The sequence below is a fragment of the Bacillus rossius genome, chromosome 18 (assembly GCF_032445375.1).
Source record: "Bacillus rossius redtenbacheri isolate Brsri chromosome 18, Brsri_v3, whole genome shotgun sequence".
Classification (NCBI taxonomy): Eukaryota; Metazoa; Arthropoda; class Insecta; order Phasmatodea; family Bacillidae; genus Bacillus; species Bacillus rossius.
This window is the reverse complement of record NC_086345.1, coordinates 25,837,209-25,865,043: the sequence shown is the minus strand read 5'-3', so window position 1 is coordinate 25,865,043 and position 27,835 is coordinate 25,837,209. Positions and strand designations below refer to the sequence as shown.

Below are 27,835 nucleotides of genomic sequence, written 5' to 3'. Positions count from 1 at the left end.
AGCAATTTTAAAGATGTATTCACGTCAAAACACATAAGAGTGTTACTTACAGGGAAGATGCGGCAGGTTACAACACGTTGCAGTGTTACAAGCGATGGAACACACAAGCAAGTATAATCTCCACAGGCACAATGCAGAAAAGATTGGCATGAGGAACCGACATCAAAACCTTGAGCACAGCAGCACTAGCATAGGAATCAGTGCGCCTGTCAAACTGGGAGATATAGAAAAATTGATCAAAAAAATTATTTATATTAAAACTAGCTGCCCGACCCGGTTTCGAACGGTTGTATTAATGGGGGGGGGGGGGGGGGGGGAAATGAGACCAAATCTCTTATTTACAGTTATAATAAATGAAATAAAATGAAAATTAATTAATTTTGACAAAAACTTAATACAATGCTTTGTAATGTACGGAAGGAAAAAACGAATAGCACCGATGGTTTCCCGACTCTCGAGCACGCAGCGTTGTCATGGAGACGAAGTGCCCACTGTTTCCCGGGCTTAAACACCAATCAACATTGATAATCAGTTTATTATTAATAATAAATTATTAAGACCATTAATCGAAATAAAAACTATCCTATCTCTCAAGTTGGAAAACAATTTCACATAAATGCCAATTTTCATCGAAATCGGTTGACTTGGTGAAGAGTTCACTGGAAACAAAACATCAGGACACTGGATTTATATATATTAAGATTAATGTCGAAGAAGTTGCAAGTGTATGGTTCGGGTCTAGCCATAAATGTCCCCAAGGAAATGTACTAATGCAATTCTCCCAGAATTACCGATCTACACGCCACAATGACAATGCCAACTTGCCAATGCACACGGCACACATGGCATGATCATGAGAATGAAAATTATACTAGACTTTAACCACACACCTAAGAATTCCTGAGTAAAGAATCCAGATACTGATCAGACAGGAGTGACTGCGTTACAATTGATCAAACTGTATGTTCAAACCTGCAGACGGTTTACTAGAAGCTTGTTTCTACTGATGTGACTTTCCAGAAATTTATAAATTTTTTGTGGCTGCGGTCCGGACTTTAATGATGGTTATGGCTTCTTCTTTATCACAAAAGTCTCTTATGTCCATGAGAAATTATTTGTTTTAAGAGCCTTTAAGTTTGGTAATGCTAGTTTTAAGCGACAGCACTGGGATTTTAATTTTAAAAAAAACCTAGCTAAGACAAAATTAGACAATTTCAGCAACTTAGCTACACACATTAACCTGGCTTCTGGGTTGTAGTCGCGTACAAGGCGAATATATCACCGACGTTTCGGTCGACACTGCAGTCGCCATCATCAGGGTATAGTTACCTACTGAGGTTATTACAAGTTCTTCTGCATTTAATACTCTCGTCTGGGAGGGGTGTTTCCCGATTGGCTGCAGCTGTGGGCCAATCACGGGTCTCCTTTTCATCTGGTTGGCCTTGTTGGTTTGGCCAATCGAAAAGGGCTGTTATTGGCTTTGATGTGCTGGCAAATCAGTGGTCACTTCTCTTCTGATTGGCTGAACTTTTTGTCCAACCAGAGGCGATCTATCTTTTGTGATGATGGTGACCGAAACGTCGGTGAATTATTCGCCAAGGACTCGGCTACAACCCAGAAGCCAAGCTACTTCAGACAATGGACGCTAAAGCCTGCGATCTTTATTAGCTTCATAAAGTTACAGAGAGCTTTATTTGGAAGGATCATTGTAACCCTTATAGTGGGCTACAATAAATGCGTTTCCTCTCGCATCCAGCCCACAAACATACCCCATACACAGAATCGGCAGGAATTGTATTTGCAAGCAGTCAATATTTAATGCCGGTTTGCACACGTGTAGATATGTCTTTCATACAAACATTGACACGTGTGTTTCATGTATTAAATAATATAAATATATTGGGATGTATAATTGGTTTCATTTACGGGAACAATTAACTTAAGAAAAAAGTATTTAAAAAAATTGAATAAAAATTAAACTATAAAATGTTCAGTTTTCTTTTTCTCAAAAAAATCATAACTTAAATTTCGGAGTGTAAACGTTGGCCTTATAAAAGTCTACCGTTCCCTGATATGTAAGTGTACCAGTTTTTTTTCTTTATAGCTCAATTAAATATAAAACTTACTCATAAAAAATTATATGATAATTGTTACACTGTACCTCTTCAGCAAAAGTTTTGCCACGGCCCTGTACTTCAAATACATATCACAGCGAAGACGTATCGCTGGAGACCAGAAAGATTCGCGAGTTCATTTCGCGATAGGCTAAAATACAAATCGTTATACCTTAGTGCTGCCTCTGCTATTGGCTCACAACTCACCTGGATGACTCTGGACCGATGAGAAACACCCAAACCAAAGCTTTGTCTAATCACAGGCTGCTTCGCTGGAACGTCTCACAAGACAGCAGCCAACGAGTGGGTGGCATTTGACCCGAGTGCACGTAGAACTATATGGAGTTCATCCTGCAGGTCATTGAACCCGCGAATTTTTCCGGTCCCTACATATTACACATTTAAAAACAAAGTTTTAAGTTTTCACTTCTGTTGACAGTCCCCATTACTGGCAATTTTTTTAACATATAGTTATTATTCTTTTTTTTTCGAACACACACATGTGCACGGATCTTGTTAATATGGCGCAACGGTTGAATCCGCCCTAACTCTTTAGTTTCACTGCCGTTTGTCCATAACCCGGTTTATACGCAAGTGCGGGCACAGCAGTGACTATGAGTAGAGTCCCGGAAATTTCGCGGATTCCTCTGGCCTCAGGATAGAATTCAAAGTTATAGGTATGCTCGACCCATGTTTACTTTCCCCATTGGTTGATTTCTTAGCGAGAACATTATTATCCTTGTTATTTGGCACTACCCGATTCGCTTACTTCTATCCTAGCTGGGCGCTGTTGGGTCACGGTCGTAGAGGGGCGTGTCCAGATGACTGAGGTCCAATCATGAACACAGTGCGACAGTGTGGAGGTTTGCATTCTAGCTTGCGACTAAATGAATCCGCGAAAATTCCGTGGCTCTAACTATGAGGACACTATCGATAGCTCGCTGTCGAACACAACATCGTTCTGATCTCGGTTTCAGATACGCCGTGTGGCGAGGCCACCCCAGGCCAGCGGAGGAAGACACCACGTGAACGACCATTCCTGCCAGCATCGCCCTCTGTCGCAGTATCACCAACTGCACAACACCAACTGTACCTCGGCATCCTACCTACATAGGCTATATGGCATTGCTCCTCGACACGTCGTCTGATATCCACAACAGAAACAGTTTTCATGGGGGATGGTAACTGTGCGAGACTTAATATTAAAAAAAAATATATATGGACAAAATTGCATTTTTGTTTGATTTAAATTTAATAAGTATTATGCTGTATTTTCATTCGCAAGCTGTCTATATGTTTGCTTAAATGTTTTTTTTTAACACATACCATACAAATATTTTTATTATTCTACAATAGGGTGAGTTTTTAGTAGGATGAACCACCCTTATGCCACAGCTAGTTAATTTCTTTGGGGAAAAAAAATACATATGCTGGAAAACGTCCGTAAAACCCAAAATGGCGGGGACAAATAGCCTAGATTGGATGAAAAAATTGTGGTTATCCGATACTGATGACAAACTGAGAGCGCAAGTTATGTTGGGCGAGCTTGTTAGCTGCGTGGCTTTTGAGCCCACTCGAACAAACTCGTCCAGTGTAACAGCGCCTTCTCGCACGCTAGCTTCTCGTTGTGGTCCAACTGGTCTACTTCACTCGCTGCGTGTTTTCCGTTGCTGTGTTTCGATTAGTCAATTTCATTTTGCAATAAAACAGTTGAACTACTAAATGTTTGAACAATAAAAAATACGTGTATTGTTTTGTTCAGAGCTAAAATAATAATAATAAAAAAAATTGGTTGTCTGTAAAGTCGGTTTACGGACGATAAGTTTAACGTGACGACATAACAAAACATTGATGAAATGATTGCATACTTTTATGAATAAAATTGAATCATTTTTAGTGAATTATCACTATTTTGTATGGATACAAAGAAGGAGTGAAATGAAATCTACAATTTAATTGATAAATTTATTTTTATGTGCACTCATTAATTCAAATATGTTTATTACTTTAACGAAGAGATTATGTTAACTATAACTTTTATACATGTTTGCTATTTAACTTCTTCCAATCTGTGTTATTCTGTTAAGGATAGGACGATGATAGGAAAAGTAGGAAACGAATGGGAGTGTTTCAAGTTTATTGTGCCTCGAAAAAGTCAAATCGATGGTTGTTCCAATCGAGAGGAAGAGAGATAGATGCGGCGCAAGCGTACAATGAGCGTAACGGGACACAGCGTAACGGTACAATGTGCGTTACGGGACACTTTTTCGTGCGTGCAGCCGGCGTTCATCGATTTATTAGACGTTGTCACGTCAAAAAAAAAAACTATGGTTCCATGGTTAAGATTGTCAGGTTGGTATTTAGCAGCCCCGTCTCTCGTCGCTCGGGAGTTGCCTGGTGAGTGTCGGCCGGTTCAGACCTGGCGGCCGTCGAGGCCTCGCCTTCCGCCAGCTGCCCTCAAGGTCCGCCTGTCGCGGGCCCTTGTAGTAGTCTCCCTCTCTCTCCCTCTCCCCCTCCCTCTCTCTCCCTCTCCCCCTCCCTCTCTCTCCCTCTCTTTCCTCTCTCCGCCTCTCTCCACCTCATTCCCTCTCTCTGCCTCTCTCTCCCTGAATCCATCTCTCCCCCTCTCTCTCACTCCCTCTCTCACCCTCTCTCCGCTTCTCTTTTTCTCTCTTCCTATCCCTCTCTCTCCCTCTCTCCGCCTCTCTTTTTCTCTCTTCCTATCCCTCTCTCTCCTCTCTCCGCCTCTCTTTTTCTCTTTTCCTAACCCGATCTCCCCTCTCTCCGCCTCTCTTTTTCTCTCTTCCTATCCCTCTCTCTCCCTCTCTCCGCCTCTTTTTTTTCTCTCTTCCTATCCCGATCTCCCCTCTCTCCGCCTCTCTCCCCATCTCTCATCTCCCCCTCTCTTTCTCACTATCTACCTCTCTCACCCTCTCTTCATTTCTCAATCTCTCACCTTCTCTCTTCCTCTCTCCCTCTATCCACCTTTCTCCCCATTTCTCCACTTCTCTATCCCCTCTCTTCCGCTCTCTACCTCTCTTTCTCCCTCTCTCTTCGTCCGCCTGCGAGCAACACCTCTGTCAGTCAACTATGCGTTTACAAGAACAGCACAACTCCTTTTACCTTGCAACGCGTACAACGGAGATGTTTCCCCATTAGTATCATTTTACTCCCATTTATTTGTGCGTTGAACCCATAATTTTAAGTTTGATTCCTAATTAACCACAACGTCAATATTTGAATTTCTACATCTATTAGGCGCGTCATGAAAAAAAATCATGGGAGAGTATTTTTCTTTCTTTCGATATACGCGCACCATGCAACGACATTTTCACAGGATGATTTAAAAAAAAAAGGCTGCATACAAATGAAAACTGTAAATGTGCTTTTAAATCTCGTACTTTAGTGATTGATATTGAATACTAGTTGATATAAATAAATAAAAAAAATATTGTGCATATTAGTAATATAAATTGTGTTTATAAACTTTTTCAAGTGTTATTATTTAAGTGAGATTATGTTTCCGTTTTTACTATTTATTTTCATTATGAATTATTTTATAATTATTTAATAATTATTAATAGCCAATAAATAATAATAAACATTAGTCATATTTATTGATTTTCATTATTAATTAGAATAAATCTATATTAGTTTAATTAATAAAAAATAATTATTTTTATTAATTTGTAGATATTAATATTAAATACTAAGTTTTTTTTAAATTTCTTATTTTAAAAAATGTATACACCCACATTAATTACAATACTCCACCCATTTTATCAGTTTATTTCTATTAATTATTTGCGTATAGGAACCTTTTTTTTGTAAAGGGAACAGAATAAATTTACTTGAAATTACAGCTGTTTGTACATTTGTACATTACATGAAAACAACCGTATAACTACAAAATACAATACAATACAATACAATAATACTTGGTTCTGATTCTTACCCAAGTATTTGTGTTTGCGTGGTCCTAATAACTTCAATAGCTAAACCGGTCCCTGAATACCTTTCTAGTTATAACTGTGCACATTAATAAACACGATGAAACAAAATAAGGTCCAATTATTGAATATTTAATATTCTTTTCCAAGTTTAAATAAATTATACTTGAATGAAACATCGCTTAAAATATAATATTATGCGTCGATTTTCGTAATAAATATTGAGTGTTTTCTCAATGAACTTATTTCATAATAGGCTATGCAAAAATAACCATAGCCATGTGTTGTACAAAGTTACATTATCTTTCTTGTAGTATTACAGACCTTTTCTTGACAACTGGTTTCCTAAGGAGTCTTCTGTAAAAGTACATAAAATAATTTTATCTCTAGTGTTGATGGTTTTTAAAATTTTATATATCCAGTAAGTAATTGTTTAACACGTTAAAAAAAACTTTTATAGTAAATACATTATACATAAGACCGGAAAAATTCGCGTATTCATTTCGCAATAGGCTAAAATACAAATAGTTATACCTCAGTGCTGCCTCTGCTATTGGCTCACAACTCACCTGGATGACTCTGGGCCAATGAGAAACACTCAACCAAAGCTTTATCGAATCACAGGCTGCTTTCGTTGGGACGTCTCACAAGACAGCAGCCAATGAGTGGGTGACATTTGACCGAGTGTACGTTGAACTATGGGGTTCATCCTGCAGGTCATTGAACCCGCGAATTTTTCCGGTCTCTAATTATACATGAAGACTCCCTGCATGTCCTCATACCATTTAAAATGGTCAGTAACAAATTTTTTACACCTTAAAACACCTATGAATACAAACGCTTTTGCCCTTTTTTTCCACTGTCCAAAAATTACAAGTGAGCCACGAAACCATGAAACGAAGCTCATAGGAAACTGGTAAGGCTCTTAAAAACTGTTCATAAATCATACACCTTTGAAAAATTTTGGTTTGTAAACGGGGCGTCGATACTCAAAGAGCTGTTCACTAAGTTTAGCCAGAAGCTACAGGAACAAAGTCACATGAGTATTTACCTTAGCGGACTATGGTTAGGGCTGATAAAGATAATTTCCATCTATGATTTAAACTTGATTACAGCACTAATTTTCCAATCTCAAACGCAATGTAGTAAATTTTTGGATTAGAAAATTTCATATGTTTTGTCAGGGAATTTCGCTGATTCGACTGTCGTCAGGGTAAGAATACTAAAAACCTGGGTGTGCTCAACCCATGTTTGTTTTTCCAGTGGCCGATTTCTTGATAAAAAAAAAACTTTTTCCTCCCTTTAATCGGCACCACCTGATTCGCTTACTTCTCTCCTAGCTGGGCATAATTGGCTCACGTTCGTATAGGGGCGTGTCCAAAAAACTGCGGTCCAATCGTGAACACAGTTGAAGAGTATGAAGTTTTGCATTCTAGCTGAAATTTCAGTAACTTTAATCATTATATGTGGATGTAGATAAATAATCATAGTGTAAACTAAAATATTTCGCGTGCTTAGGCGATCTTACAGTCTAAAAATTTTACTGTACTTTTTTTTAAAAGATTATTTTGGAAACCAATTGCCTAGAAATAGCTGGTAATACTACAAGAAATGTATTGTAACTTTGCACAACGCGTGGCTATGTTTTTTTTCATATATGAAATAAGTTTTTTTCCAGATTACGAATAAATTCGCACAATTTTATATACAAACTAATGTTTCATTCAAGCATGATTTATTTAAACCATGGAAAAGACAATCGGGTATTTAATAATTTTACTATATTTTTTTATTATAATAATTAATATGCGCAGTTAATACTGGTAAGCTATTCTGGGAATGGTTTACAGATAACTTTGGAGGTACTGTGATAACGTAGTCTAAGTATATTCCCAAGAAAAACCCTATTTTGTAGCGATACAGTTGTTTTCATGTAACTGTACAAATGTACAAGTATCTGTTATTTTAAATTTTTATTCTATTTACAAAAACGTATAGTGTGCACTGTAAATGTTTTGTAAAAAATACACTCTCGGTGTTAATGTATTTCTAATTTTTATCGAGTAATTCTGATAAATACATATAACACACATTGTGCAAAAATACTACTACATCGTTTAATTTTACACCAAATGTATGTATATATTAAAAAAATTTAGCGTTGGTGTAAAAATATACAGATGTGTCAATTAACGATACTTCTGATCGTTTTACACCCACGAAGTCCTTGTAAATTTTCATTAACATAAAGGAAATTAACACTTTGTGTTTTGGTAACAATACACACACAGGATGTGTGTAGTTTTAAACAAATAGTATACGATTCATTTTAAAACACTATTAGCAAGTGTATACTCACATTTGTGAAAATATACCATAATATCGTGTAATTTTACACCAAATGTTGGTTGAGTATATAAAAATTCAACATTTGTTTGAAAATACACAGTTGCAGCGTAAATCAACGATTCTTTTTTAAAAATCGTACTCACATGACGAAGCCAAATTAATTTTTTTTATTTATGTTACGGATGCATGGCGCAATAGCCAATAAGAGTAGATTATGAACTGTCTACTTCAGTGACAGCCAACTTAAAACTTATCGAGGGCCGGATATTTTATCTTATCGGAAGGCCAGCCATGCAAATAAATATAATAAAATTTCACCAAGAAATTTTTTAATGTATCATCACGTAGGATAACAAATAGATAGGTACAATATATGGCATGTGATGAAAAATAAAATAAAAATAATTTTAAAAAAAAGTAGGCCTACTTACGAAAAAATTTACATCTAAACATAATTACCATGGAAAAATATATAAATAATTAACATATTTTTATAGAATTTATGTGAGAATATAAGTGCTTTGTTACAAGTTTTACAGCACAGAAAAAAAACTACCTGTACTTCACAAACGATTCCTTGAAAACCAGTTGCCTAGAAATAGTATGTAATGCTACAAGACAGATATTGTAACTTTGTACGATAATACTGAGTACCTATTTCTTACGAAAATCGACGCATAATTTTATATTTTAATTGATGTTTCATTCAAGCATAACCTTTTTAAACCATGGAAAAAATAATCGCATATTCAAAAATTAGTACCTATGTTATTGTTTAATTATGCTTATTTATGTGCGCAGTTAATACTGTCAAGCTATTCAGGGAGCGGTTTACAAATGACTTTAGCTATTGAAGGTACTGGAACACCAAAAAGCATAAATGCCCGGGTAAGAATCCGAACATAGTATTTTGAGACAGCAATTTTGTAGTGATACAGTTGTCTTCACGCAGGCCTAAATGTACACAAGTATCTGTAATTTTACTTGAATATTTATTTTCCATTTATAAAAAATTCACAGTGCTACGTGACAAACATAAACGATTATATACAAAATGCTTATTTGCGATTACAAACTGATTATACATACGACAGCCAACAATGTTTACATGTTTTTTACCTATTTTTAACTTTAAATTTAATATTCATTCGGAAAAATCACTGTGCCAAATATTAATTTTACTGATAGAAATTTTAATAAACAAATCCTTTAATAATACACGAATAATAATAATAGTTTTATACAATCAATGCACCAATCCAAACATACTTTGTAAAATTACATTCTGGACCTCTTGTACATTAACGTGACGTGATATCAATATAAAATCTTTCCAATCTTTAAGTCCATCTTTCCCGAGAATTTTGTTGCACTGCCGTCACAGAAATGTTGAACGTGATTAATTGACAATTATTTCCTTCGCGGTCCGTTCATTGCGCCGTTTTGATTCCAACATTAACAATGAAATATTTTTGGTAAATAGTATCGAAAATAATTAGTTTGTAAACGTAAAAAAAAAAAAAAAAAAAAAAAAAAAACATTTTATTGTGCACAATGTGCGTTTCTGTCCAAATGTAAGGCGCACTTAAAATTCGTTATATATTTTGCCATCGGAAGCGAGATTTAATTGGTGTTTTACATTGCCTAATGTGTCAACAAAAAAAAGCACACTAATTACATTAAAATTCTACAGGGAAAAACGGCACAGAAATGGGTCTTTAACGGAAACTTTACCAGCTGAAAAGCCTTCGAAAAACTGACGAGAGACTAACAAAAAAAAATTACCGGTGTCTGTCTCTATGATAGTTATAGGTACATCTACTTTAACTCAAAAACCGTTCATGCTACTGACATGAAATACAGACACCTTTTAGATAGTAATACCAGCCTTAATATAGTCATTATATTTAGATATCTAAAACGGTTCAGAAGATATGGTAATTAGAAGTATAACTACTTCTAATAGCAGGTACAAATAATTAGTTTTTATAGTAGGCGCAAAAAACGTCGATTCGTTAGTAATACTGATAAATAAATCCTAAGCAACAGCTCGGGTTCCTGTGAATTCTGAATTTTTTTTAAAACATAGTTGACGGTTTATTTTTAAGTTTCTTTGTCTTCATCAGCTGGGAATAATGATGAAAGTATGTGTACAATATTTTCGAGTTACTGATTCCACTTAATTTTTCGCAGGTGCTGCTGAACATAAAACAAAAAAAGAAATTCACAGTAAAACTTTAGTGTAGCTTTAACCAACGACCAATTAAAGGTCCCGCCTCGTCAGGGGCGTATCTGTGTCAGGCGAGGCGGGATGATAAGCGCGACGCTCGCTGGTGCTTCTAGCGCGGTGTCTCCTCTGGACTGGCGCGCAGTCTTCTCGTCGTGCGTATGAGCGGTGACCGTAACATTACATGGCCGAGAAATGAAGATAAAGGTGTAATTAAAGTCCCTTGAGTGCTTTCAAGAATATGTACTGGGTGTTGCCTAAATATTATTCTGGAAAGCACTCGTTTTGGCCATTTCCACTCTCCTAAGAATACAGTATAAAAAAAAAAAAACGAAAGTTCGAAACAGAACTTCGCATCCAACCTCGTCACATTCCTAAATGCTTTTCGTAAACAGGCCTAACTGGGATTTCTTGACCAGTTTCAAAATCTCGTGTATTTTCTTCTTCTGGAGCTCTGAGCTCCGTATGTGTGCCTTAAGAGATGAAACCACAAAACGAAACTTTTATAGACAAGTGCAATGGCTCTTGAATGATATTCGTAATCAGATGATTTTAATATATATTGAGTAGTTTGCAAATTTCGACTGGGGCTACACAATACGGTCAGCAGAGCTTCAGAAAAGAACATATGATTAAAAATAACTGCTCCAAATATCCGAGTGGCATGGGCGTCGCAACCGGGGGACACGTCCCCCCCCCCCCCCCCCCAATAATAAAAGTCTTCAATTTCGTCCCCTCCAATAATATATTTAGTTTCGTAGTTATATTAAAAATATGATTTCTGTGATATAATCCATATGTTGCGCATGGTGCATTTAGCTAGTCCAATCGTGGTAATGTGAGCACTTTTTAATTCGATCTTCGTGTAAAATCAAAATCAGGTCCGATACCGAGGAGAGATACTATAATAATAGTGAGTATAATCACTTTATTACTTATGTTTGTGTACATGTGCGAAATATTCTTAATACTGCTGCGGCATTTAAGTGTAACATTCCGGTTTCTCCTGATGTTTAAATTAATGATTTTGTGTGGATATAGCACCAGCAGATATATTAACTGTGTTTTTACAAATTTGTTCTCTGAAAATATTCTTTATGAAAAATATATATATATTGCAACCAACTATAATTAGAATATTTAGGAAAGAAAAATGCCTAAAAACCACCTTTTTGTACTTTCAAACCCCACATTTTCCCGGGGGTTGACCCCCGGACCCCCCGCTTTTTTTTTCCAGGGGATGGATATTCCTCAACAACTAAACTAATTGAAGTCCCCCCAAAAATATATATCCTTACGACGCCCATGCGAGTGGGGTCTGTTTACTAAAAGCATTTAAGAATAGCTGAGGGTGGATGAAAAGTTCCTTTTCCGAGTTTCGTTTGGTAAACTGTTTTTATGACACTGGAAAATGGCCAAAATGTGTATTTTTTTTCTAGGTAGGAAACATCTGGTAGAGATTTTTCAAAGCACTCAGCGGACTTGCGTTACACCTTTATCTTCATTTCTCAGCAATATAATTTTATGGTTACCGCTAAAAGTTCATAGTTGCCCTGAGGGCCGGATTTAGTGGTCTGGAGGCCTCGGGGCAACAGAGGAGCGGAGGCCCCCTGGCCCCAAATTATTTTACAAATAAAATGAACAATTTTTTTCAGTCGAATTTTCCAATAAATAATTTATTGTGAAATCAAGTAGATTCTCTTAGTATTAAAAAAAAAAAACATAAATATAATCGGAGACAAGAATTATATGAAATTAAATTTTAGTGTTAATGAATATTTCTGTTAATATTTAACAATAATAGAATCATGTACGTACAAAGTACTGCAGGTACAGGTAAAACAGCGAAAAAAGAATATCAAAGGATTCGTGGGGGCCCTCCGTTTGTGGAGGCCCCTTGGCTTTCGCCCCGGTTGCCCTACGCACGACTGAAGTCTGTGCGCCAGTCCACAGCCTTGCTCTTAAAGGCGATAACGCGCTAGAAGCACCAGCGAGCGTCGCACTTATCATCACGCCTCGCCGACATAAATACACCCCGGACTAGGCAGGTCATCTGTACAGAGATGGAGAGGAAAAAAAAAGGGGGGGGGGGGGAATAACACTATACACCTGTCGTCTATGAAAGACGTTTAGTCTGGATGATTTGGGAAGGGGGGGGGGGACGTGACCTTCTTCACTTTAATTCCCCCTCTCTCCTTATTCTGCTTTCCCGCCTCTCCTTTCCCATCAAAACGGATTCAATTAAAAGGAAATCGCAGAGATATGAAGAATGACCAGGTAGTGAGGAAGTTTTTATTTTGGCAAAGTGTTTTACAATCTCTCCTTTTAAACTCAAATTCTCCTTCCTCCTACACGACAAGAATGACTGTGTCGGAATGACGTGGGGAAATAAAAAGGGTCTTGGAAAAAACTTAGCATGTGAGCGCGTGAAGAAAAGCGAAAGAGAGAGAGAGAGAGAGAGTAAAAAAAAAATTAATAAGAGGTAGGTCTAGAAACACATACCACTGGTATCCTCTGCCTATCTCTATCTATCATCGATTATCTTTCGTCTTCTTTCCCCCTGATCATCTCCTCTCCTACACCCATCTTTCATTATCGCGATGGAGGGGGGGATTTTTTTTTTTTCCTTCACGATTGGTCTGTCACCCCGCTGCGACGCGGACTTGTGTAAGACGAGGACAGGGATATGCAAACACGAACATGTGGCTTCACCCCCCCCCCCCCCCCCTTCATTGTGTGCTACAGCAGGTGTGCCCTTAAGGGGGAAGGTGCCCTTAAGGGTAGACAGACGTTGAAGGCGGAGGGGAGGGATTGTATCGTGGGGTTTAAGTCCGCAAAAAAAAAAAATGGGCGCGACCTTTTATGCCCGTGGGGGCGTGGTCTGCGCCTCGCGGGAGGGGCGGGGCTTGCGAGGGGAGGCCACGCCCACCGGCAAGGTGGAGGGGGTAAAGGAGGTGGAGCAGCAAGTGTCTCGCGGGGTCTGGGGAAGTGGAGGCCCCGCCCCTTGGGTGGTGGAGGGGGTTAGGAGGTGGAGCAGCAAGTGTCTCGCTGGTAAAAGGGTTGTCGGTGGGGGGGGGGGGGATGAACGGAGGGGGTAGGAAGCAGGACTCGGCTGCATGCGCGAATAATACATTATTGGTGTACACGTTATAATAAATATAAGCGTTATATTGAAACCAGGGTTTTATGGGGGTGTGTGGGGGTTGGGGAAGGGAGAAATAAAACGGAGGGAATGATGCCCCAGGATTGGCAAGAGGGAGGTAAATATTAATGCAATGCATTTTTTTTTTGGTTGGTCCTTTGATTTGGAGCATGTTTAATTTTAAAAAAAAAATTGTGTTTAAGGTTAATGCAGTAAACTAGCACTGGAGGTGTATAGCCTACATGGTAGTGTTTGCAAAAAAAATTTTTTTAATATATATATTTCGTTCCATTTGGCTCGCGAGTCTAGTTGATGATCGTCGCGATATTGCGGGCGAATATTTCATTAAATAGGAGGGTTGATATCTGCCGATAGCCCCGAGTTAATGCGTTGTGTCGCATTTGTCAAGCTGGCTATAGCAGCTTCGATTATCTATGCACGCATTTCACAGGCTCTAACAATGGAAGCCCAAGTGAGAGGAAAATATTTATTAATACACATAGATACTATGAAATCGCAAACGCTGTGGTTTATCCGGAAAAAAGAAGTGCGCATTTAACAACAAATGATTAAATTTATATGAAAATATAAATATATCTGCACCTCGGAGGCATAAGACACTAAGTCCACTTTTGGGCAAAATTCACTTTCAGCCATAAACTTGATCATCGTTTAACGTTCTCTCTAGTGGCACACAGCACTAAAATCTAATATGCATCAGTATTTCCACATATTGTGGGTAGAAAATAGTTGAGTAAATAAGTGAGGCACTATCTGAAATTCTTTGAACAGTTCTCATGAAAAATCTGGTTTTTGTGATATAGTGTCTCATGCCTTCGATGTACAGTTACATATAAAAAAAGTTTTAAATCTGTACCCCACAGTTAAGAACAGGCCAATTTTATAAAAAATGTAATAGAGTTAGCACCACGCACATGTTTGGGAGGGGGGAGGGGGTAAGTATCCTCAGGGCTAGGGCATGAGTTTACCCTGATAGTAGTACGAAATTGCTAATTTATTGCAAATAGGCATGTTATGGAGTGTTCACATTTACAGTTGCAGCCAAGGTAATGTTTAGGTAAAGTCTTGAATTTTTTTTGTGATTGTGGTGTTTATGACAGCTTTGAGTACATGGTATATCTATATTTTTCGCTGTATATAGTGGAGTATAGGACTTATTTCAATTACCTACCTACTCAAAAAAAGTGAAACTAAGCATGTATATTTTCGTTCGAAGGTAAAGAAAACTGCATGGTAATGAATATAAAACTTGCTCTCCTGAAAGTAAGAACTTTTTGAAACAGTGTATTTTACCTCATTCCGAAAAAAAATTCTGTAATTTTACAAAGTATTTCTTTTATAAACTAGTTGCCAAGAAATAGTTAGTAAAACAAGAAAGAAACATATTGCAACTTTGTACAACATATGGATAGCTATAGTTATTTTCGAGATAACACTGAGTATTTCTTACGAAAATTAGTCCATTTTATTTTTTTATTGATATTTTATTCAAGCACAATTATATTTTTAAACCATGGAAAAGATAATCGAATAATTAGCCATTTGACTTGCGTTTGTTTTATCGTGCTTATTATGTGCGTTGTTAATACTGGAAAGCTATTTAGGGACGTACTGGGGAAAAAAAAATAAATACCCAGGTAATAATTCGATCCCAGTATTACTGCAAACATTATTTTGCCGTGATATAGGTAGGTAGTTGTTTAGTTGTAAATGTACAAATTTACAAACATACCTGTCTGATTTTACTAGAATATTTCTGTTTCATTAAAAAAAAAAAAAAAAAAAAAAAAGTGCAATAATACCGAAGAATGCTTGAGTCAACAAATGAAAAAAAAAGGGCCAAATAAATGTAACTAAATAAAAAAGTAATTAAACCTTTGTCAATTCATTAAAATACATTTCATTTAGACTAATTAAATCCACAGGGGCACTTTTAACAGTAGGTAGTGCCCCTTTAAACTTGTGGCTTGCTAAATTAAATTGGTTTTGTCATAGCAGAAACAGTTTATAATTTAGTTGAAACTGATTCAGTAATGGCAGATTTTAGTGTTACCATATAATTCTAATGGAGGAATAGTAGTGTAAAGAACTTTAGTTTTCGATTATAAACGTACCCAAATCAGTCTACTACAATAGCTTACTGTTTGGCCTGTTAGTTTTCATATAGCTTTGAGTAGGCTATATTAATTTATCAGTAGACTTAGGTATGGTTTCAAAAAGACGAATGCATGTAAAAAAAAAAACTAGCGTAGGCTAAAACTCAAATATTGATTTTGAGGTGTTTGATTAATTAGGGTGGTGGGGGAGAGCAGTTCATTAATTTTATTACCTAAGTTAAGATTTTACAGATTTCAAAATAAATTATTTTAAGTTGGGATAGTATTCTGTGGTTTTTCTATACTCCTCAGAATTATTCTTTCACATGGCATACTATTGGGGATTTTGCAACAACTTCTAATACTTATTCGAACGAAGCTACATAAATTTCTAAAATATTATAAACGGGAATATTACTTTTTTAGGCCAGGTTTATAAACTACGCAAAGGCAACCAAAGCAAGAAATTCGCGGTAGTTTATAAAGTACGAGCGTCGCAATACGTCACCAAAACCTATCTACAACTGGAATTGTAAAAGAGAAGACAACTATAATTTCTTCCTCCTAGGCTTATTTTGTGTTTCATATTCATCAAAAAAACGTACGAAATTGGTATTAATTTTATTTAAATGTGTTATTTTATTTTAATTGATGTATTTAACAATAACAACAATAACATCTGAGTCTTTAAAAGTTCTCAGAACACTTCAGTTCAAATACGACAGCCGAGAACGTAAAACCAAAACGCAAGAAGTTGAAAATTGGGGGACGTTGCGTTGCGTGTTTACGTGTTGCTCAGTTTATAAATAAAAGAGTATTTAAAAAGGTGTTCGTTGGATATTTTTGCTTGTGGCATTTTTTTTTGGGTTATTAAATTTCTTGCGTATAGTTTTATTGGTATATGTACCCGGTCTCAAGAGTATGGAAGCGAATAAGCAATGCCTTGTTAGGACACAACCGTAACCTAACACACTGGCCTTATTCTAGAACGTGTCCTAAACCGAATCTCAGTAAGGAAGCAAATCGGCAACCGTTTAAAAAAAAAACGGTGCCATGCGCGAGGCTAGAAACTGGTTCCAACGCATTCGGGAACCATCGATACAATTTATACGGCAAAGATGCAACCGCCTTTCTAATTTTCTCAAGTACTTTTGACGTGACGTCATAAATCTATGAACGCCGGCTGCACGCACGAAAGTGTCCCGTTACGCACATTGCCCCGTTACGCTTTGTCCCGTTACGCTCATTGTACGCTTGCGCCGCATCTATCTCTCTTCCACTCGATTGGAACAACCATCGATTGGACTTTTTCCAGGCACATTAAACTTGAAAAACTCCCATTCGTTTCCTACTTTTCCTATCATCGTCATATCCTTAACAGAATAACACAGATTGGAACAAGTTAAATAGCAAACATGTATAAAAGTTACAGTTAAAATAATCTGTTCGTTAAAGTAATAAACATATTTGAATTAATGAGTGCAAATAAAATTAAATTTATCAATGAAATTGTAGATTTCTTTTCACTTCATCTTTGTATCCATACAAAATAGTGATAATTCAATAAAAATGATTCAATTTTATTCATAAAAGTATGCAATCATTTCATCAAAGTTTTGTTATGACGTCACGTTAAACCTATCGTCCGTAAACCGACTTTACAGACAACCAATTTTTTTTTTTAAGTTGCGATTATTTCTTTCCATGGCCATTAAAGTGTACAAAATTAATTCCAGGATAGTTTTGCTATCACAAAGATTCATTTGGCACACCAACACGCTTGGTACGTCCCTCGATGATCACGAAAGTGACTATGTACGGGTTTAATGCGCGCCAGACGCGGGTCCGCCATCTGACAGAAATCAAACGAAAAAGTGAGCTCTGCGCATGCGCGGAATTCGGGCAACGGATCGGTCACGGATAGGACACCGAAATATCGTTCCTTGAAAGTAAGGAACTAGTCGTGTGCTATCTTTAGAGACCGTAAAAAATGGGCGGGTTCATTTCGTGATATGCTAAAATTCAAATAATTATACCGTTTTGCTGCTTCTGCTATTGGTTCACTGTTAATATGTAAGGACTCTTGGCCAATTAGAGACAATCAATCAAAGAGGTATCCAAACACAAGTTACCCACTTGAGACGCCTCAAAATTCAGTACCCAATGAACGGGCGCCGTTTGTCATAGTAGGCGGAGGATCGTGGAGTCTATCCTGAAGGTCATTGAACTAGCGAATTTTTCCAGTCTATACCTATCGTGCACTGGGAATTCGGTTTGGTATTAGGTGTAGCGTATTCAACACCTAAACTCTTGTTTCAGTGCCTTGGAATACAGGCCCTGGGACATTAAACAACTTCGAGAGGGAATAGTTTTCTTGGACACGACTTCGTGATCGCCAATGAGAAGACGACGGTCTTCCACGCCTGGTTCGCTATGACCATGGTCCTAGAGGATTGGCTCTGACCTTGCACGTCTGCTAAGTGACTGTTAGTGGTTGAAGATCCCATCTCTCTCTATCTCTATCTCTCTCTCTCTCTCTCTCTCTCTCTCTCTCTCTCTCTCTCGGATAGGACACCAAAATCCCTTGCCTGAAAAAAGAAGGGAATGACCATGTCCTATCGTTAGAGACCGGAAAAATTCGCGGGTTCAATGACCTTTAGGATAGACTCCAATATCCTTTACACACTCGGGCAAATGCCAACTGTTCATTGGCTGCTGACTTGTAAGTCGTCTCGACTGGGTGGCCTGTGATTCGACACTTCTAAGAGTGAGGGTCTCTAATTGGCCCTCAGTCCTCCAGATTAACAGTGGACCAATGGCGTAAGCAGAACTAAGGTATAATTATTTGAATTTTAGCATAACACGTAATGAACCCGCGAATTTTTCAGGTCTCTACCTATCGTGCATTAAGAATACGGTTAGGGTACAGTCGTAGCTTTTAACACCCAGACCCTTATTTTTATGTCTTGGAATACCGGCCTTAAAAATTTGCCTGTTTGAAACTCTGGGGGGGTTGGAGTAATCTCTTTGGGAAGATAGGATGTGCTAAGTAAGAGTACCAATAAAATTTGACAGAACTAATCATCAGCTTATATTAAGTATAGGTTTATGATTTTGTACGAGAACGTTCCTACATATAAGACGCCACGACAACCCCGCACGTTGGAATATTGTGTTCTGGATTTATGCATGATCAGAAGCATATAGGTGAGTGTGTGTATTTTTCGTGGAAAAAATAAAATAAATTATGAGCGCTCATTAGACTGCAACAAGGTATGCCCGCACTAGCGATTGTTCCCTTGTGTTCTGCAAGAGAAGACATCGCCCTGTCTGGCCGGGGCCATTCAGGACGAGTTTGCTTCCGCACTTGGACGGCTGTGATTGGTGCACTGGCAATAGACATGCACCTGGAATAAAACCCAGCCAACCACGAAACTAAGACAACGCTACAGAGTTGTTTTTTTTAACACACAGCTGCTCTGAAACTTCTTCGCGGTATTTTCCTACGGTATTGACTATTTCACCTTCTGGTCCGAGGATTTAAGACAGTCAGCGCTGGAGGAGGATCCGAACTAATAGCTTTTTGAAGTCATGCTTCTCCAAGCGTGTTGAAGGTGACGGTGCGATTTCAGTTGTCAACGCAATGCGCGCGCGCCGTTCAAAAAATATTTAACAGGATGATCTCAAAATATAAAACAAAATTCTTTACTTTTACAAAAATTACCTTTGGAAACCAGTTGCCAATAAATGGTTTGTAATACTACATGAAATATTTAATCCAGTTTTTTGGACTTACTCCATTGCAGTTTTGCACTGTTTGTCATGGAAAAATTCCTGAAATAAAAAATAAATATATGAAGATAAAAATTCACAGAAAACAAGACTGAATCAGCTGATGTCGGACAAACAAACGGAACCAACGACGAAACCAAACAAGTATTACAGACAACACAACGTCGACAGCACGGACAAAAAATATTCAACCCCTAAATATCAGACAGCAGAAGAATTCCGTTGAAGGAACTTAGTCATGAGAAATAATAAAACAACACAGACGAACTAAGTGGGCTAACAACGAAGAGACATATTAAATGCAGGCAGACCACAAACCTGGATAACGCAGCAAACAGACAAACACAGCGGTAAAGATAAACAAGTGTTATGTTAAACACAACGACGATAGCACTGACGAACACAGAATGTTTCCAATGACAAGAGGTGCCACGTTTCATTTGGGACATTTTTTTTTAACTTATCAAAAGGCCAGACACATGTACAAATATATACCTATCTTCTTCTAAAGAAATTGTGTGAACGTTTAATTATCCTGCACGTACATTAAACAACAAAAATTGTCTTTAACTTGTGAGGAAGTAGAGTAAAAATTCTATTTAATGATTCATATTGAAAAAATTGAAAATTTTAAATAAATCTATGAATTTTACTATGAATCAACACATAAATATCGAAAGTATAAATGATGTATTTTTTCGCCCATTATTTTTGTCTGTGATTATTGTAGCTTTTGAAAAGCATCTGGCGAAATTTACAATACGTTCATGCAAAAAAAAAAAAACAGGTTTATAAACGACAGTAGGCTACCTATACCTGACGATATTTATTTTCGGAAGATTCTTTAAGCAGGCTATATGTCGTAATGACACTGGTTGTTGCCTTTTAGGCAATTTAGCTATCCATCACTGCTGCGAGGTATTAATACAGATTTGGACTCGTATTCATGAATCCATGCCTACATTACACCGGATACGGCAAACGCATCCAACCTAAAGCCTAAATCTTCTTTCCACGCTTTGGTTAACACGTCCAGAGTAATAGAAGCAATAGCCTCTTCAATTACCGTGTGTCTCCACTCTGGCAAATCATTAGGTAGCGGCGGAACGTAGACACGATCTTTTATCAAGCCCCAAACGGAAAAAAAAATCGCATGGCGTTATGTCAGGTGAACGTGGAGGCCAGCGAGAGAGAGCTATGTCGTCTCGATTTGCCTAAACCATCGGCCGATGCTATTTCGCCGCATCGGGGATCACAATTAAACTTAAAACGGAACGCACGTTGGAACTGAAATTACAGATTCACTCTTAGCAAATTGCAGAACACACAAAACGCTTTACGCTCTGGAGTCGCCATTTTTGCGTGAAGGTGGCGCTGCAAAGAGAGAGAAAAAAAAACAATAAAAAAGTACTCGCGCATGCGTTTATCTAAAACTGTTTCGAGTTAGCTCTTTAATTCTGACCTTGAACCAACCCTCTACAACGCTTACAGTTGGTACTAATTGAAATTTATAACTGGGACATTATTTTATAGACATAACTATATTTACGTACTTTTCAACGAACAATTTACCTAAAAAAAAGTTACGGAGGCATCCGTTGATTTACGAAGATCCCAGGGATATCTTATCGCTGTTCCTCGTATATTTAATGGCAGTATTGTCAACGGTGTTTATTATCTATTAGTATACTCGTCAAAACAATATTTTGAGAGACTGTGAACTTACAGCAGAATCAATCTCGCCACAGCTGATTATGACATTTTAAACCTATATATTGTTTTTGGTGAAATTGTTCTGTGATTAAATTACTAAACGTTGTTGGTTGGTAGGCATCATTTATGTATACGTGTCTTTTCCCAACCGTGTATCGAGGAATACTAATAACTCGTTTGCAACAAATTTCGTACATTAAAAAAAGGAGATAGGATTTAGAATGTAGTGTTTCTCGGAATACGCATAACTGTAAATAATGGTTGTTATATAAAAAGTTGCTTATAATTTTTATCAGCTTTTTTCATTGAAGACCCACAGTTGAAATTAATTTTGCCAGAATATATATATATATATATATATATATATATGTACATATATTAATTCTTTATTGTCCCCAGACTGTCACACAGCTATATAAAACCTTTAAATGCCCTGCTGAAAAATTATTCGTTTATTCAAGGACTAAAAATAATAATTACATTATATTTGTGATGAATTTCACGTCAGAAATTAAAATATATATTTTTCAAGCGAAAATTTATTTATAAATATGTATGTGACAACGTAATGGTATATGTACGCCGGGTAATAAATTAAAATATAAAACAACATAACAAAGTGTTTTCACAAAGAAGTGAAAAAATAAATTTTAAATAAAATCCTACCATGTGTAAATATAATCAGCTGAAAAAAATAAGGTAATCAAATTACTAAATACGTGTCTTGTTCAGTCTAATATAATTTTCACTCACAGAGTATTTTATTACATTCTTCAGACAACATTTTTGTTCGAATACGACTTCTTAAAATAATTTCAATCAGTTAAACAAAAGCTACTGGAAGAAATGTGCTTGCTTAATAACGGCACAAAGGAAATTGAAGAAATTTCGAACCTTTTCGTGTTATAATTAAACTATCTTACTGCTTTCTTTGCTTTGCGCATAGCTCATTAAAGGTCCCATCTTAAGTGTAAGACCATTAGTAGATTTCAGATAACTTGATATTGTTCTAAGCGTTTGTTAGAAACTACTTTCTGGACGTCGATAGCTCATATACTACCTACTAAAAAATGAAGTTTTTTAAAAATAAATTTGGCATGTCATTTAGTGCTTAGTAAACCAATTGTTTATGTATATAAAACAATAAAGTGGTAAGAATATCACTCGGAACTTGACATTTGTCGACATAACTCTCCCTGTTTACAAATTATGAATTAAAAGCACAACAAATTCTTGCAACAGGTAGACTAATTAATTTTACTACAAGTTTATGGAAGTCTTTAATATGCGGATACTTATATTCTCAATTATTTCAAAAAACCTTGCACAAAAATAAATAATAAATTTTACTGCGTTAAACAGTTTTTAGTACTCAGAACTTTTTTTTTTGTAAATGTGAATCAACTTCTATATTATTGAAAATATCAGTGTGTAATTTCAACCGCAAGTTCATTTGTAGAAAAAAATTTATCTAAAATGAACTAGTGGTCTTAAACTTTTGGTGGAACCTGTAGGATGTAGTCTTCAGACTTATTGAACCAGATCAGACCTGAAACTTTAAGAACCTCAACTGCGCTCGGGTATAATGCTGTTCTTTCAGCCAATTAAATCACAACGCCATGGCACTCCAAGATACCTGGGAGTTCCCTGTGGCAGGGGTGCTGTCATAACTTAGAAACACACAACTCAGAACAACATAGCTTAGAAACACACGAGATAGATTTTTTTAAAGATATTCCTTTTCCAAGTTTCATATTTTTTAGGTATGGCGATCTTAAGTTATGCAGTTTCGGCGTTGTGTGTTTCTAAGTTGTGACAGTTATAATTTGAGTGTTTCCAAGCTATGGTTCTAAGTTGTGTTTTTCTAAGTTACTATGTTTCTAAGCTAATGTAGTTCGGCGTAGTGTGTTTCTAAGTTATTGAAGTTCTAGATTATGTGAATTTTTTTGAGAATTCTAAGATATGATTTTTTTTTTTAAGTTGTGTGTTTCTAAGTTATGTGTGGATCCCTCTGTAACGTAACTAGTGTAACATAACTGTGTCCATAAAAACCTACAAATACAATTCCTTGAATTTCCTTGACTTCCAAAGGTCTTAGTTAATTTTCACTGCTCAGTAAAATGTGTTTTTTTTAATATAATTGAATAATAAAGTAAATTTACAGATATTGGTAACATTACAAGAAATGTTTTCTTGTCCCTATTACTAAATTAGTAAAAAAAATTTTGTACACCGTTCGCTGAATATCATTCTAGCATTTACTGAGGACATTTATAACGATCATAGAGCTAAATAAAGTCTACCTAATTGTTGAATATTCGAATATCTTTTCCATGTTCTAAACCATTTATTATCGTACAAAACATCAATTAAAATTTAAAATTATGTGCCAATTTTCGGAAGAGCGAGAAGAAATATTCATTATTGTTTCCACACTGTTACAGTTCTTAAGTACAAAAATATTTTATTTTTCTGTGACCAAAACATTAAAAAAATTTCCATTGAAAAAACGTTAAAATTTTTGCGATAGCTTATGAACACTGCTATTGTAACAAAGCACTTAACGGATTATTAAATGTCATGAAAATTATTTACACAGTAAAAATAAATCCTGGAAACTAAGAGCAAAACTATACTTCTTATTTCATACTGTGAGGCAACTTGAAACACTTAATTCTGCCTCAAGTGCCATAAAATACAATTCTGCTCAAAAATAATTGGCACTCCAACATTGCAACATAGGCTACAAGTCCTACCAAAAGTTTAAGACCATTAGTAAATTTAAGTTATTAATGTTTGGTTTCTAAATTTGAATTTCTTGATATTTTACATAATATAAGTTAATAATATCTATAAAGAAAGTTTAGGGTTAAAAAAATTTTAATGCAGTAAAACTAATAATTTTTTTAAAGGTTTCTTAAATAACTGAGAATTCATGTGTACTTGCCTAATATTAATATTAACATGTAGTAAAAATTAATTACCTGTTGTAAGATTAGAGTGTTTTTTTATCTTAGTAATTCGCAAATAGAGCGTTATGTCAACAAATGTTAGTTTCAAGGAATATTTATCACTTATCTGGATTTCTTACATACATAAAATTGTCTTACTAAGCATTAAATGCCATGACAAAGTAATTTTTAAAAACTTTATTTTGGTGGTCGGTCTATTAGTAGATGAGCTATCAACGTCAAAGTGGTTTCGAAGTGTTGCAATTAGGCCTATTCAATTACAGAAGATTCAGAATGTAATTTATAGTAGACCGAACCATTGTTAAGATATATAAAATATAGTAATGGCCTTAAACTTTTGGTTGGCTCTCCAATAAAGACTGAACGCCAAAACAAAATATACGCATGACACATTTACTGGATAAACGATTCAGAATGAACTTCTGTGTAAAAATGTCATCATGACTAATCCTTGATTTTTCTAGTAATGTAAAATTTCCTGAAATTTCAAGGCTTTTTTCCCCCCTGTTTTTTTTCCTTCTGTTTTTACTGATGCTGGACAAGTTTTTATGATTCAATAGAATCGTTGTAAAGACAGCCGAATTTCCACTAATAACATAAGCTAGGCTAGATGGCTCACAACCATTTGCGTTTTATCCTAGTCGCCTAGGGCATACCTTAGCGAGATTATATGGCCATCATCACTTCACTGTAAATTATTTTTTTGTAAATGGAACAGAAATATACCTGTGAAATTTGTACATTAACAAGAAGACAACTGTATCGCTACAAAATAGTGTTCGCAGTAATACTGGGTTCGGATTCTTACCCGGGAGTTTAAGCTTAGTGTTGTTCCAGTACCTTTAATAGTTAAAAGTTATTTGTAAACCGTTCCCTGAATAGCTTTCCAGTATTAACTGCGCACATTAATAAGCATGATACAAAAACAAAATAAAATACAATTATTGAATATTAGAAATCTTTTAGTTGCTTAAAAATATTATGCTTGTGTAATGACAATTTTCGTAAGAATTTATTCAGTATTATCTCCAAAAAAAAATTTAGCCATATCCATGGTTTTTACAAAGTTACAATATTTATGTATTGAAGTGTTACGAACTATTTCTTGTTAACTGGTTATCAAAGGAAATATTTTGTTAACAGGAATTTGTTTTTTTTTTTCTGTTCTGGAATTTTGATTTTTCACTTGAAAACAAGTCCACGGCAGAAGAATTAAATAAATAAATAAAGTCAATTGAAAGCACGATTAGCACAATAGGTTATGGTTTCTTCCCCAAAAGCCTTGTTGTGTGACCGTGTGTTATCGCGGTGCGCAGTCCACAGGTTGTGCATAGGGAAACTATGATACATGAGCGGTGACCATGTAACATTATGAGGCGGAAAAAACGAAGCTAGTGTGATGAAAGTCTTTGCAGTGCTTTCAAAGAATCTGCAAAAGGTGTTTCACGACTCCTCGAAAACTCAGTTGCCAACGATATCACTTGTTAAACTACAAGACAGAGCTTTGTAGCAATAATTTCAAATGATAATCTTGTATTCTGAAGTATTTATTCTGGTGGGTGTCGGCGGCCATATTGTCCTAGATGTATTTAGTAAATAAGTTAAAAAAAAAAAAAAGTTTGCCTGTAAAGTCGGTTTACGGACGATAATTTTACGTGATCAACGTCATAAGAAAACATTGATGAAAAATTGCATACTTTTTTAATTTTCAAATATGATTTACAGTTTTTTTTGCAAAATTTAATTTAAATAATTTGTTTTAAATATGATCGCGAACAATTAGTTAAAAAAAAGCCCGCCTTAACCTGTTTGATATTATAGAAGATTTTCCAGCACGGTATGGTCGGCCGGTTCTTTTGCTCGCTCGGCTCAGGCGGAACGTGACGATGAGTCATGCTTTCTTTTCGTGCGTGCAGCCGGCGGTCATCGATTTATAAAGATGTTATCACGTCAAAAAAAAAATTAAATGAAATAACTTCAGGGGTGGTTGAGTGCAGGAAAGTAGCATCGAACCCGCACCCCCCCCTCTGAGTGACGCGAGAGAATGAGACAAACCCCGCCGCGTGTGAAGAGGGCTTATCTGCACCTGAGCTTATCCGGTTCCGTGGCGAGCGAAGCTACTGGATTGACGTCTGTTCCTCCGGCCAAGGTGCTTCTTGAGGTAAGTGTCTCTGTCTCTCTCTCTCTCTCTCTCTCTCTCTCTCTCCCCCCCCCCCCCCCCCCCGAATCCCTCCCTCGTGTTCACGACCATTCCTTGATCCAAGATACACTGCAAGGCACACAAGAGATATTCCATGTAAAATTGAACAGCTAAGTGGAAAAAAAGGCTAGCATTGCACAAAATGGCGAAATGAACCCGAGATAGCCATTTTGTAGTATTTCTTATACTCTATCCGTTCAGTGTAAGAATGATGATATTTCAGTGGTGGGTCATTGTTGAAAATGATGCTGAATTATTCATTGAGATGAAGAAGAATAAAATTCCACCCAATATGAATGCTGTCATATAATATTAGATATGACTATTAATTGCCTCAAATGCGTGCGAACATAATTTATTATGTTTAGTGCATTAATATATTGTATTTACTGCATTATTTATTATGTTTTTGGGTTGCAAACATTTATTTATTATTACTGTTTGTTGATTAGTGGAAAAAGGACAACATCCCGGCACTTTCAGTTATTCGTATTTCTTTACTTGGACTATGGACTCGGAAATTGTGTACTTTTGCTGTATACTACTACACCTACAGTTGCTCAATAGTGAAGTTTTTGATCCAAACTGTAGTTTTCGTACAAATCACTTTTTCCTATTTTTCTCAAAACATGTATGGATGGAATATTAACCTTTTTCCACTCTGCTGTTTAATTACTAGAGACCGGAAAAATTCGCGGTTTCATTTCACGATATGCTAGAATCCAAAAATGTTTAACCTTTTGGCTGCTTCAGTGATTGGACCACAGAGGTTGTCTGAAGGAATCTCAGCCAATGAAATAATCCTTAACGAAAGAAGTATCGAATCAAAAGTATCCTAGTTAATAGAGTTGTCACGAGTCAGTAGCCAATGAGCAGATGTATGAAATTTATCCGAGTGCATAGAGGATCTTGGAGTCTATCCTGTAGGTCATTGAATTCGCGAATTTTTCCTGTCCCTAAAAATTACAGATGTCATCAATAAGCACGGTAAAATAAAATAAAAGTAAAAATAAAATGCATTGTCGAATATTCCATTATAATTTCCATGTTTGAATGAAACTTCAATTGAAATTTAAAAACTATTTGCGCCAATTTTCATACTAAGTAATTTCTCAAAAAAACTAATTTAATAGCTATATGTAAAAATAAATCATAGCCACGTGTTGTACAAATTTACATAATCTTTCTTGTAGTAGTACTTTTTTTTTCTGTGTGAGTGGAAATACTTGTTTACAATTTTCTACAGCAGAAGTTGACGA

The 27,835-nt window shown here is 36.2% G+C and overlaps 1 long non-coding RNA gene across 1 annotated transcript in view; it reads left to right on the top strand.

Annotated features, from left to right (window-relative positions):
* The window catches only part of LOC134541198 (uncharacterized), a 97,858-nt gene extending 94,516 nt beyond the window's left edge, over positions 1 to 3,342 (top strand). Inside the window, exon 3 of the long non-coding RNA XR_010076569.1 lies at positions 3,092 to 3,342. This is a non-coding gene — a long non-coding RNA (uncharacterized LOC134541198). The remainder of the gene's footprint in view (positions 1 to 3,091) is intronic.
* The last annotated feature ends 24,493 nt before the right edge of the window (positions 3,343 to 27,835 follow it).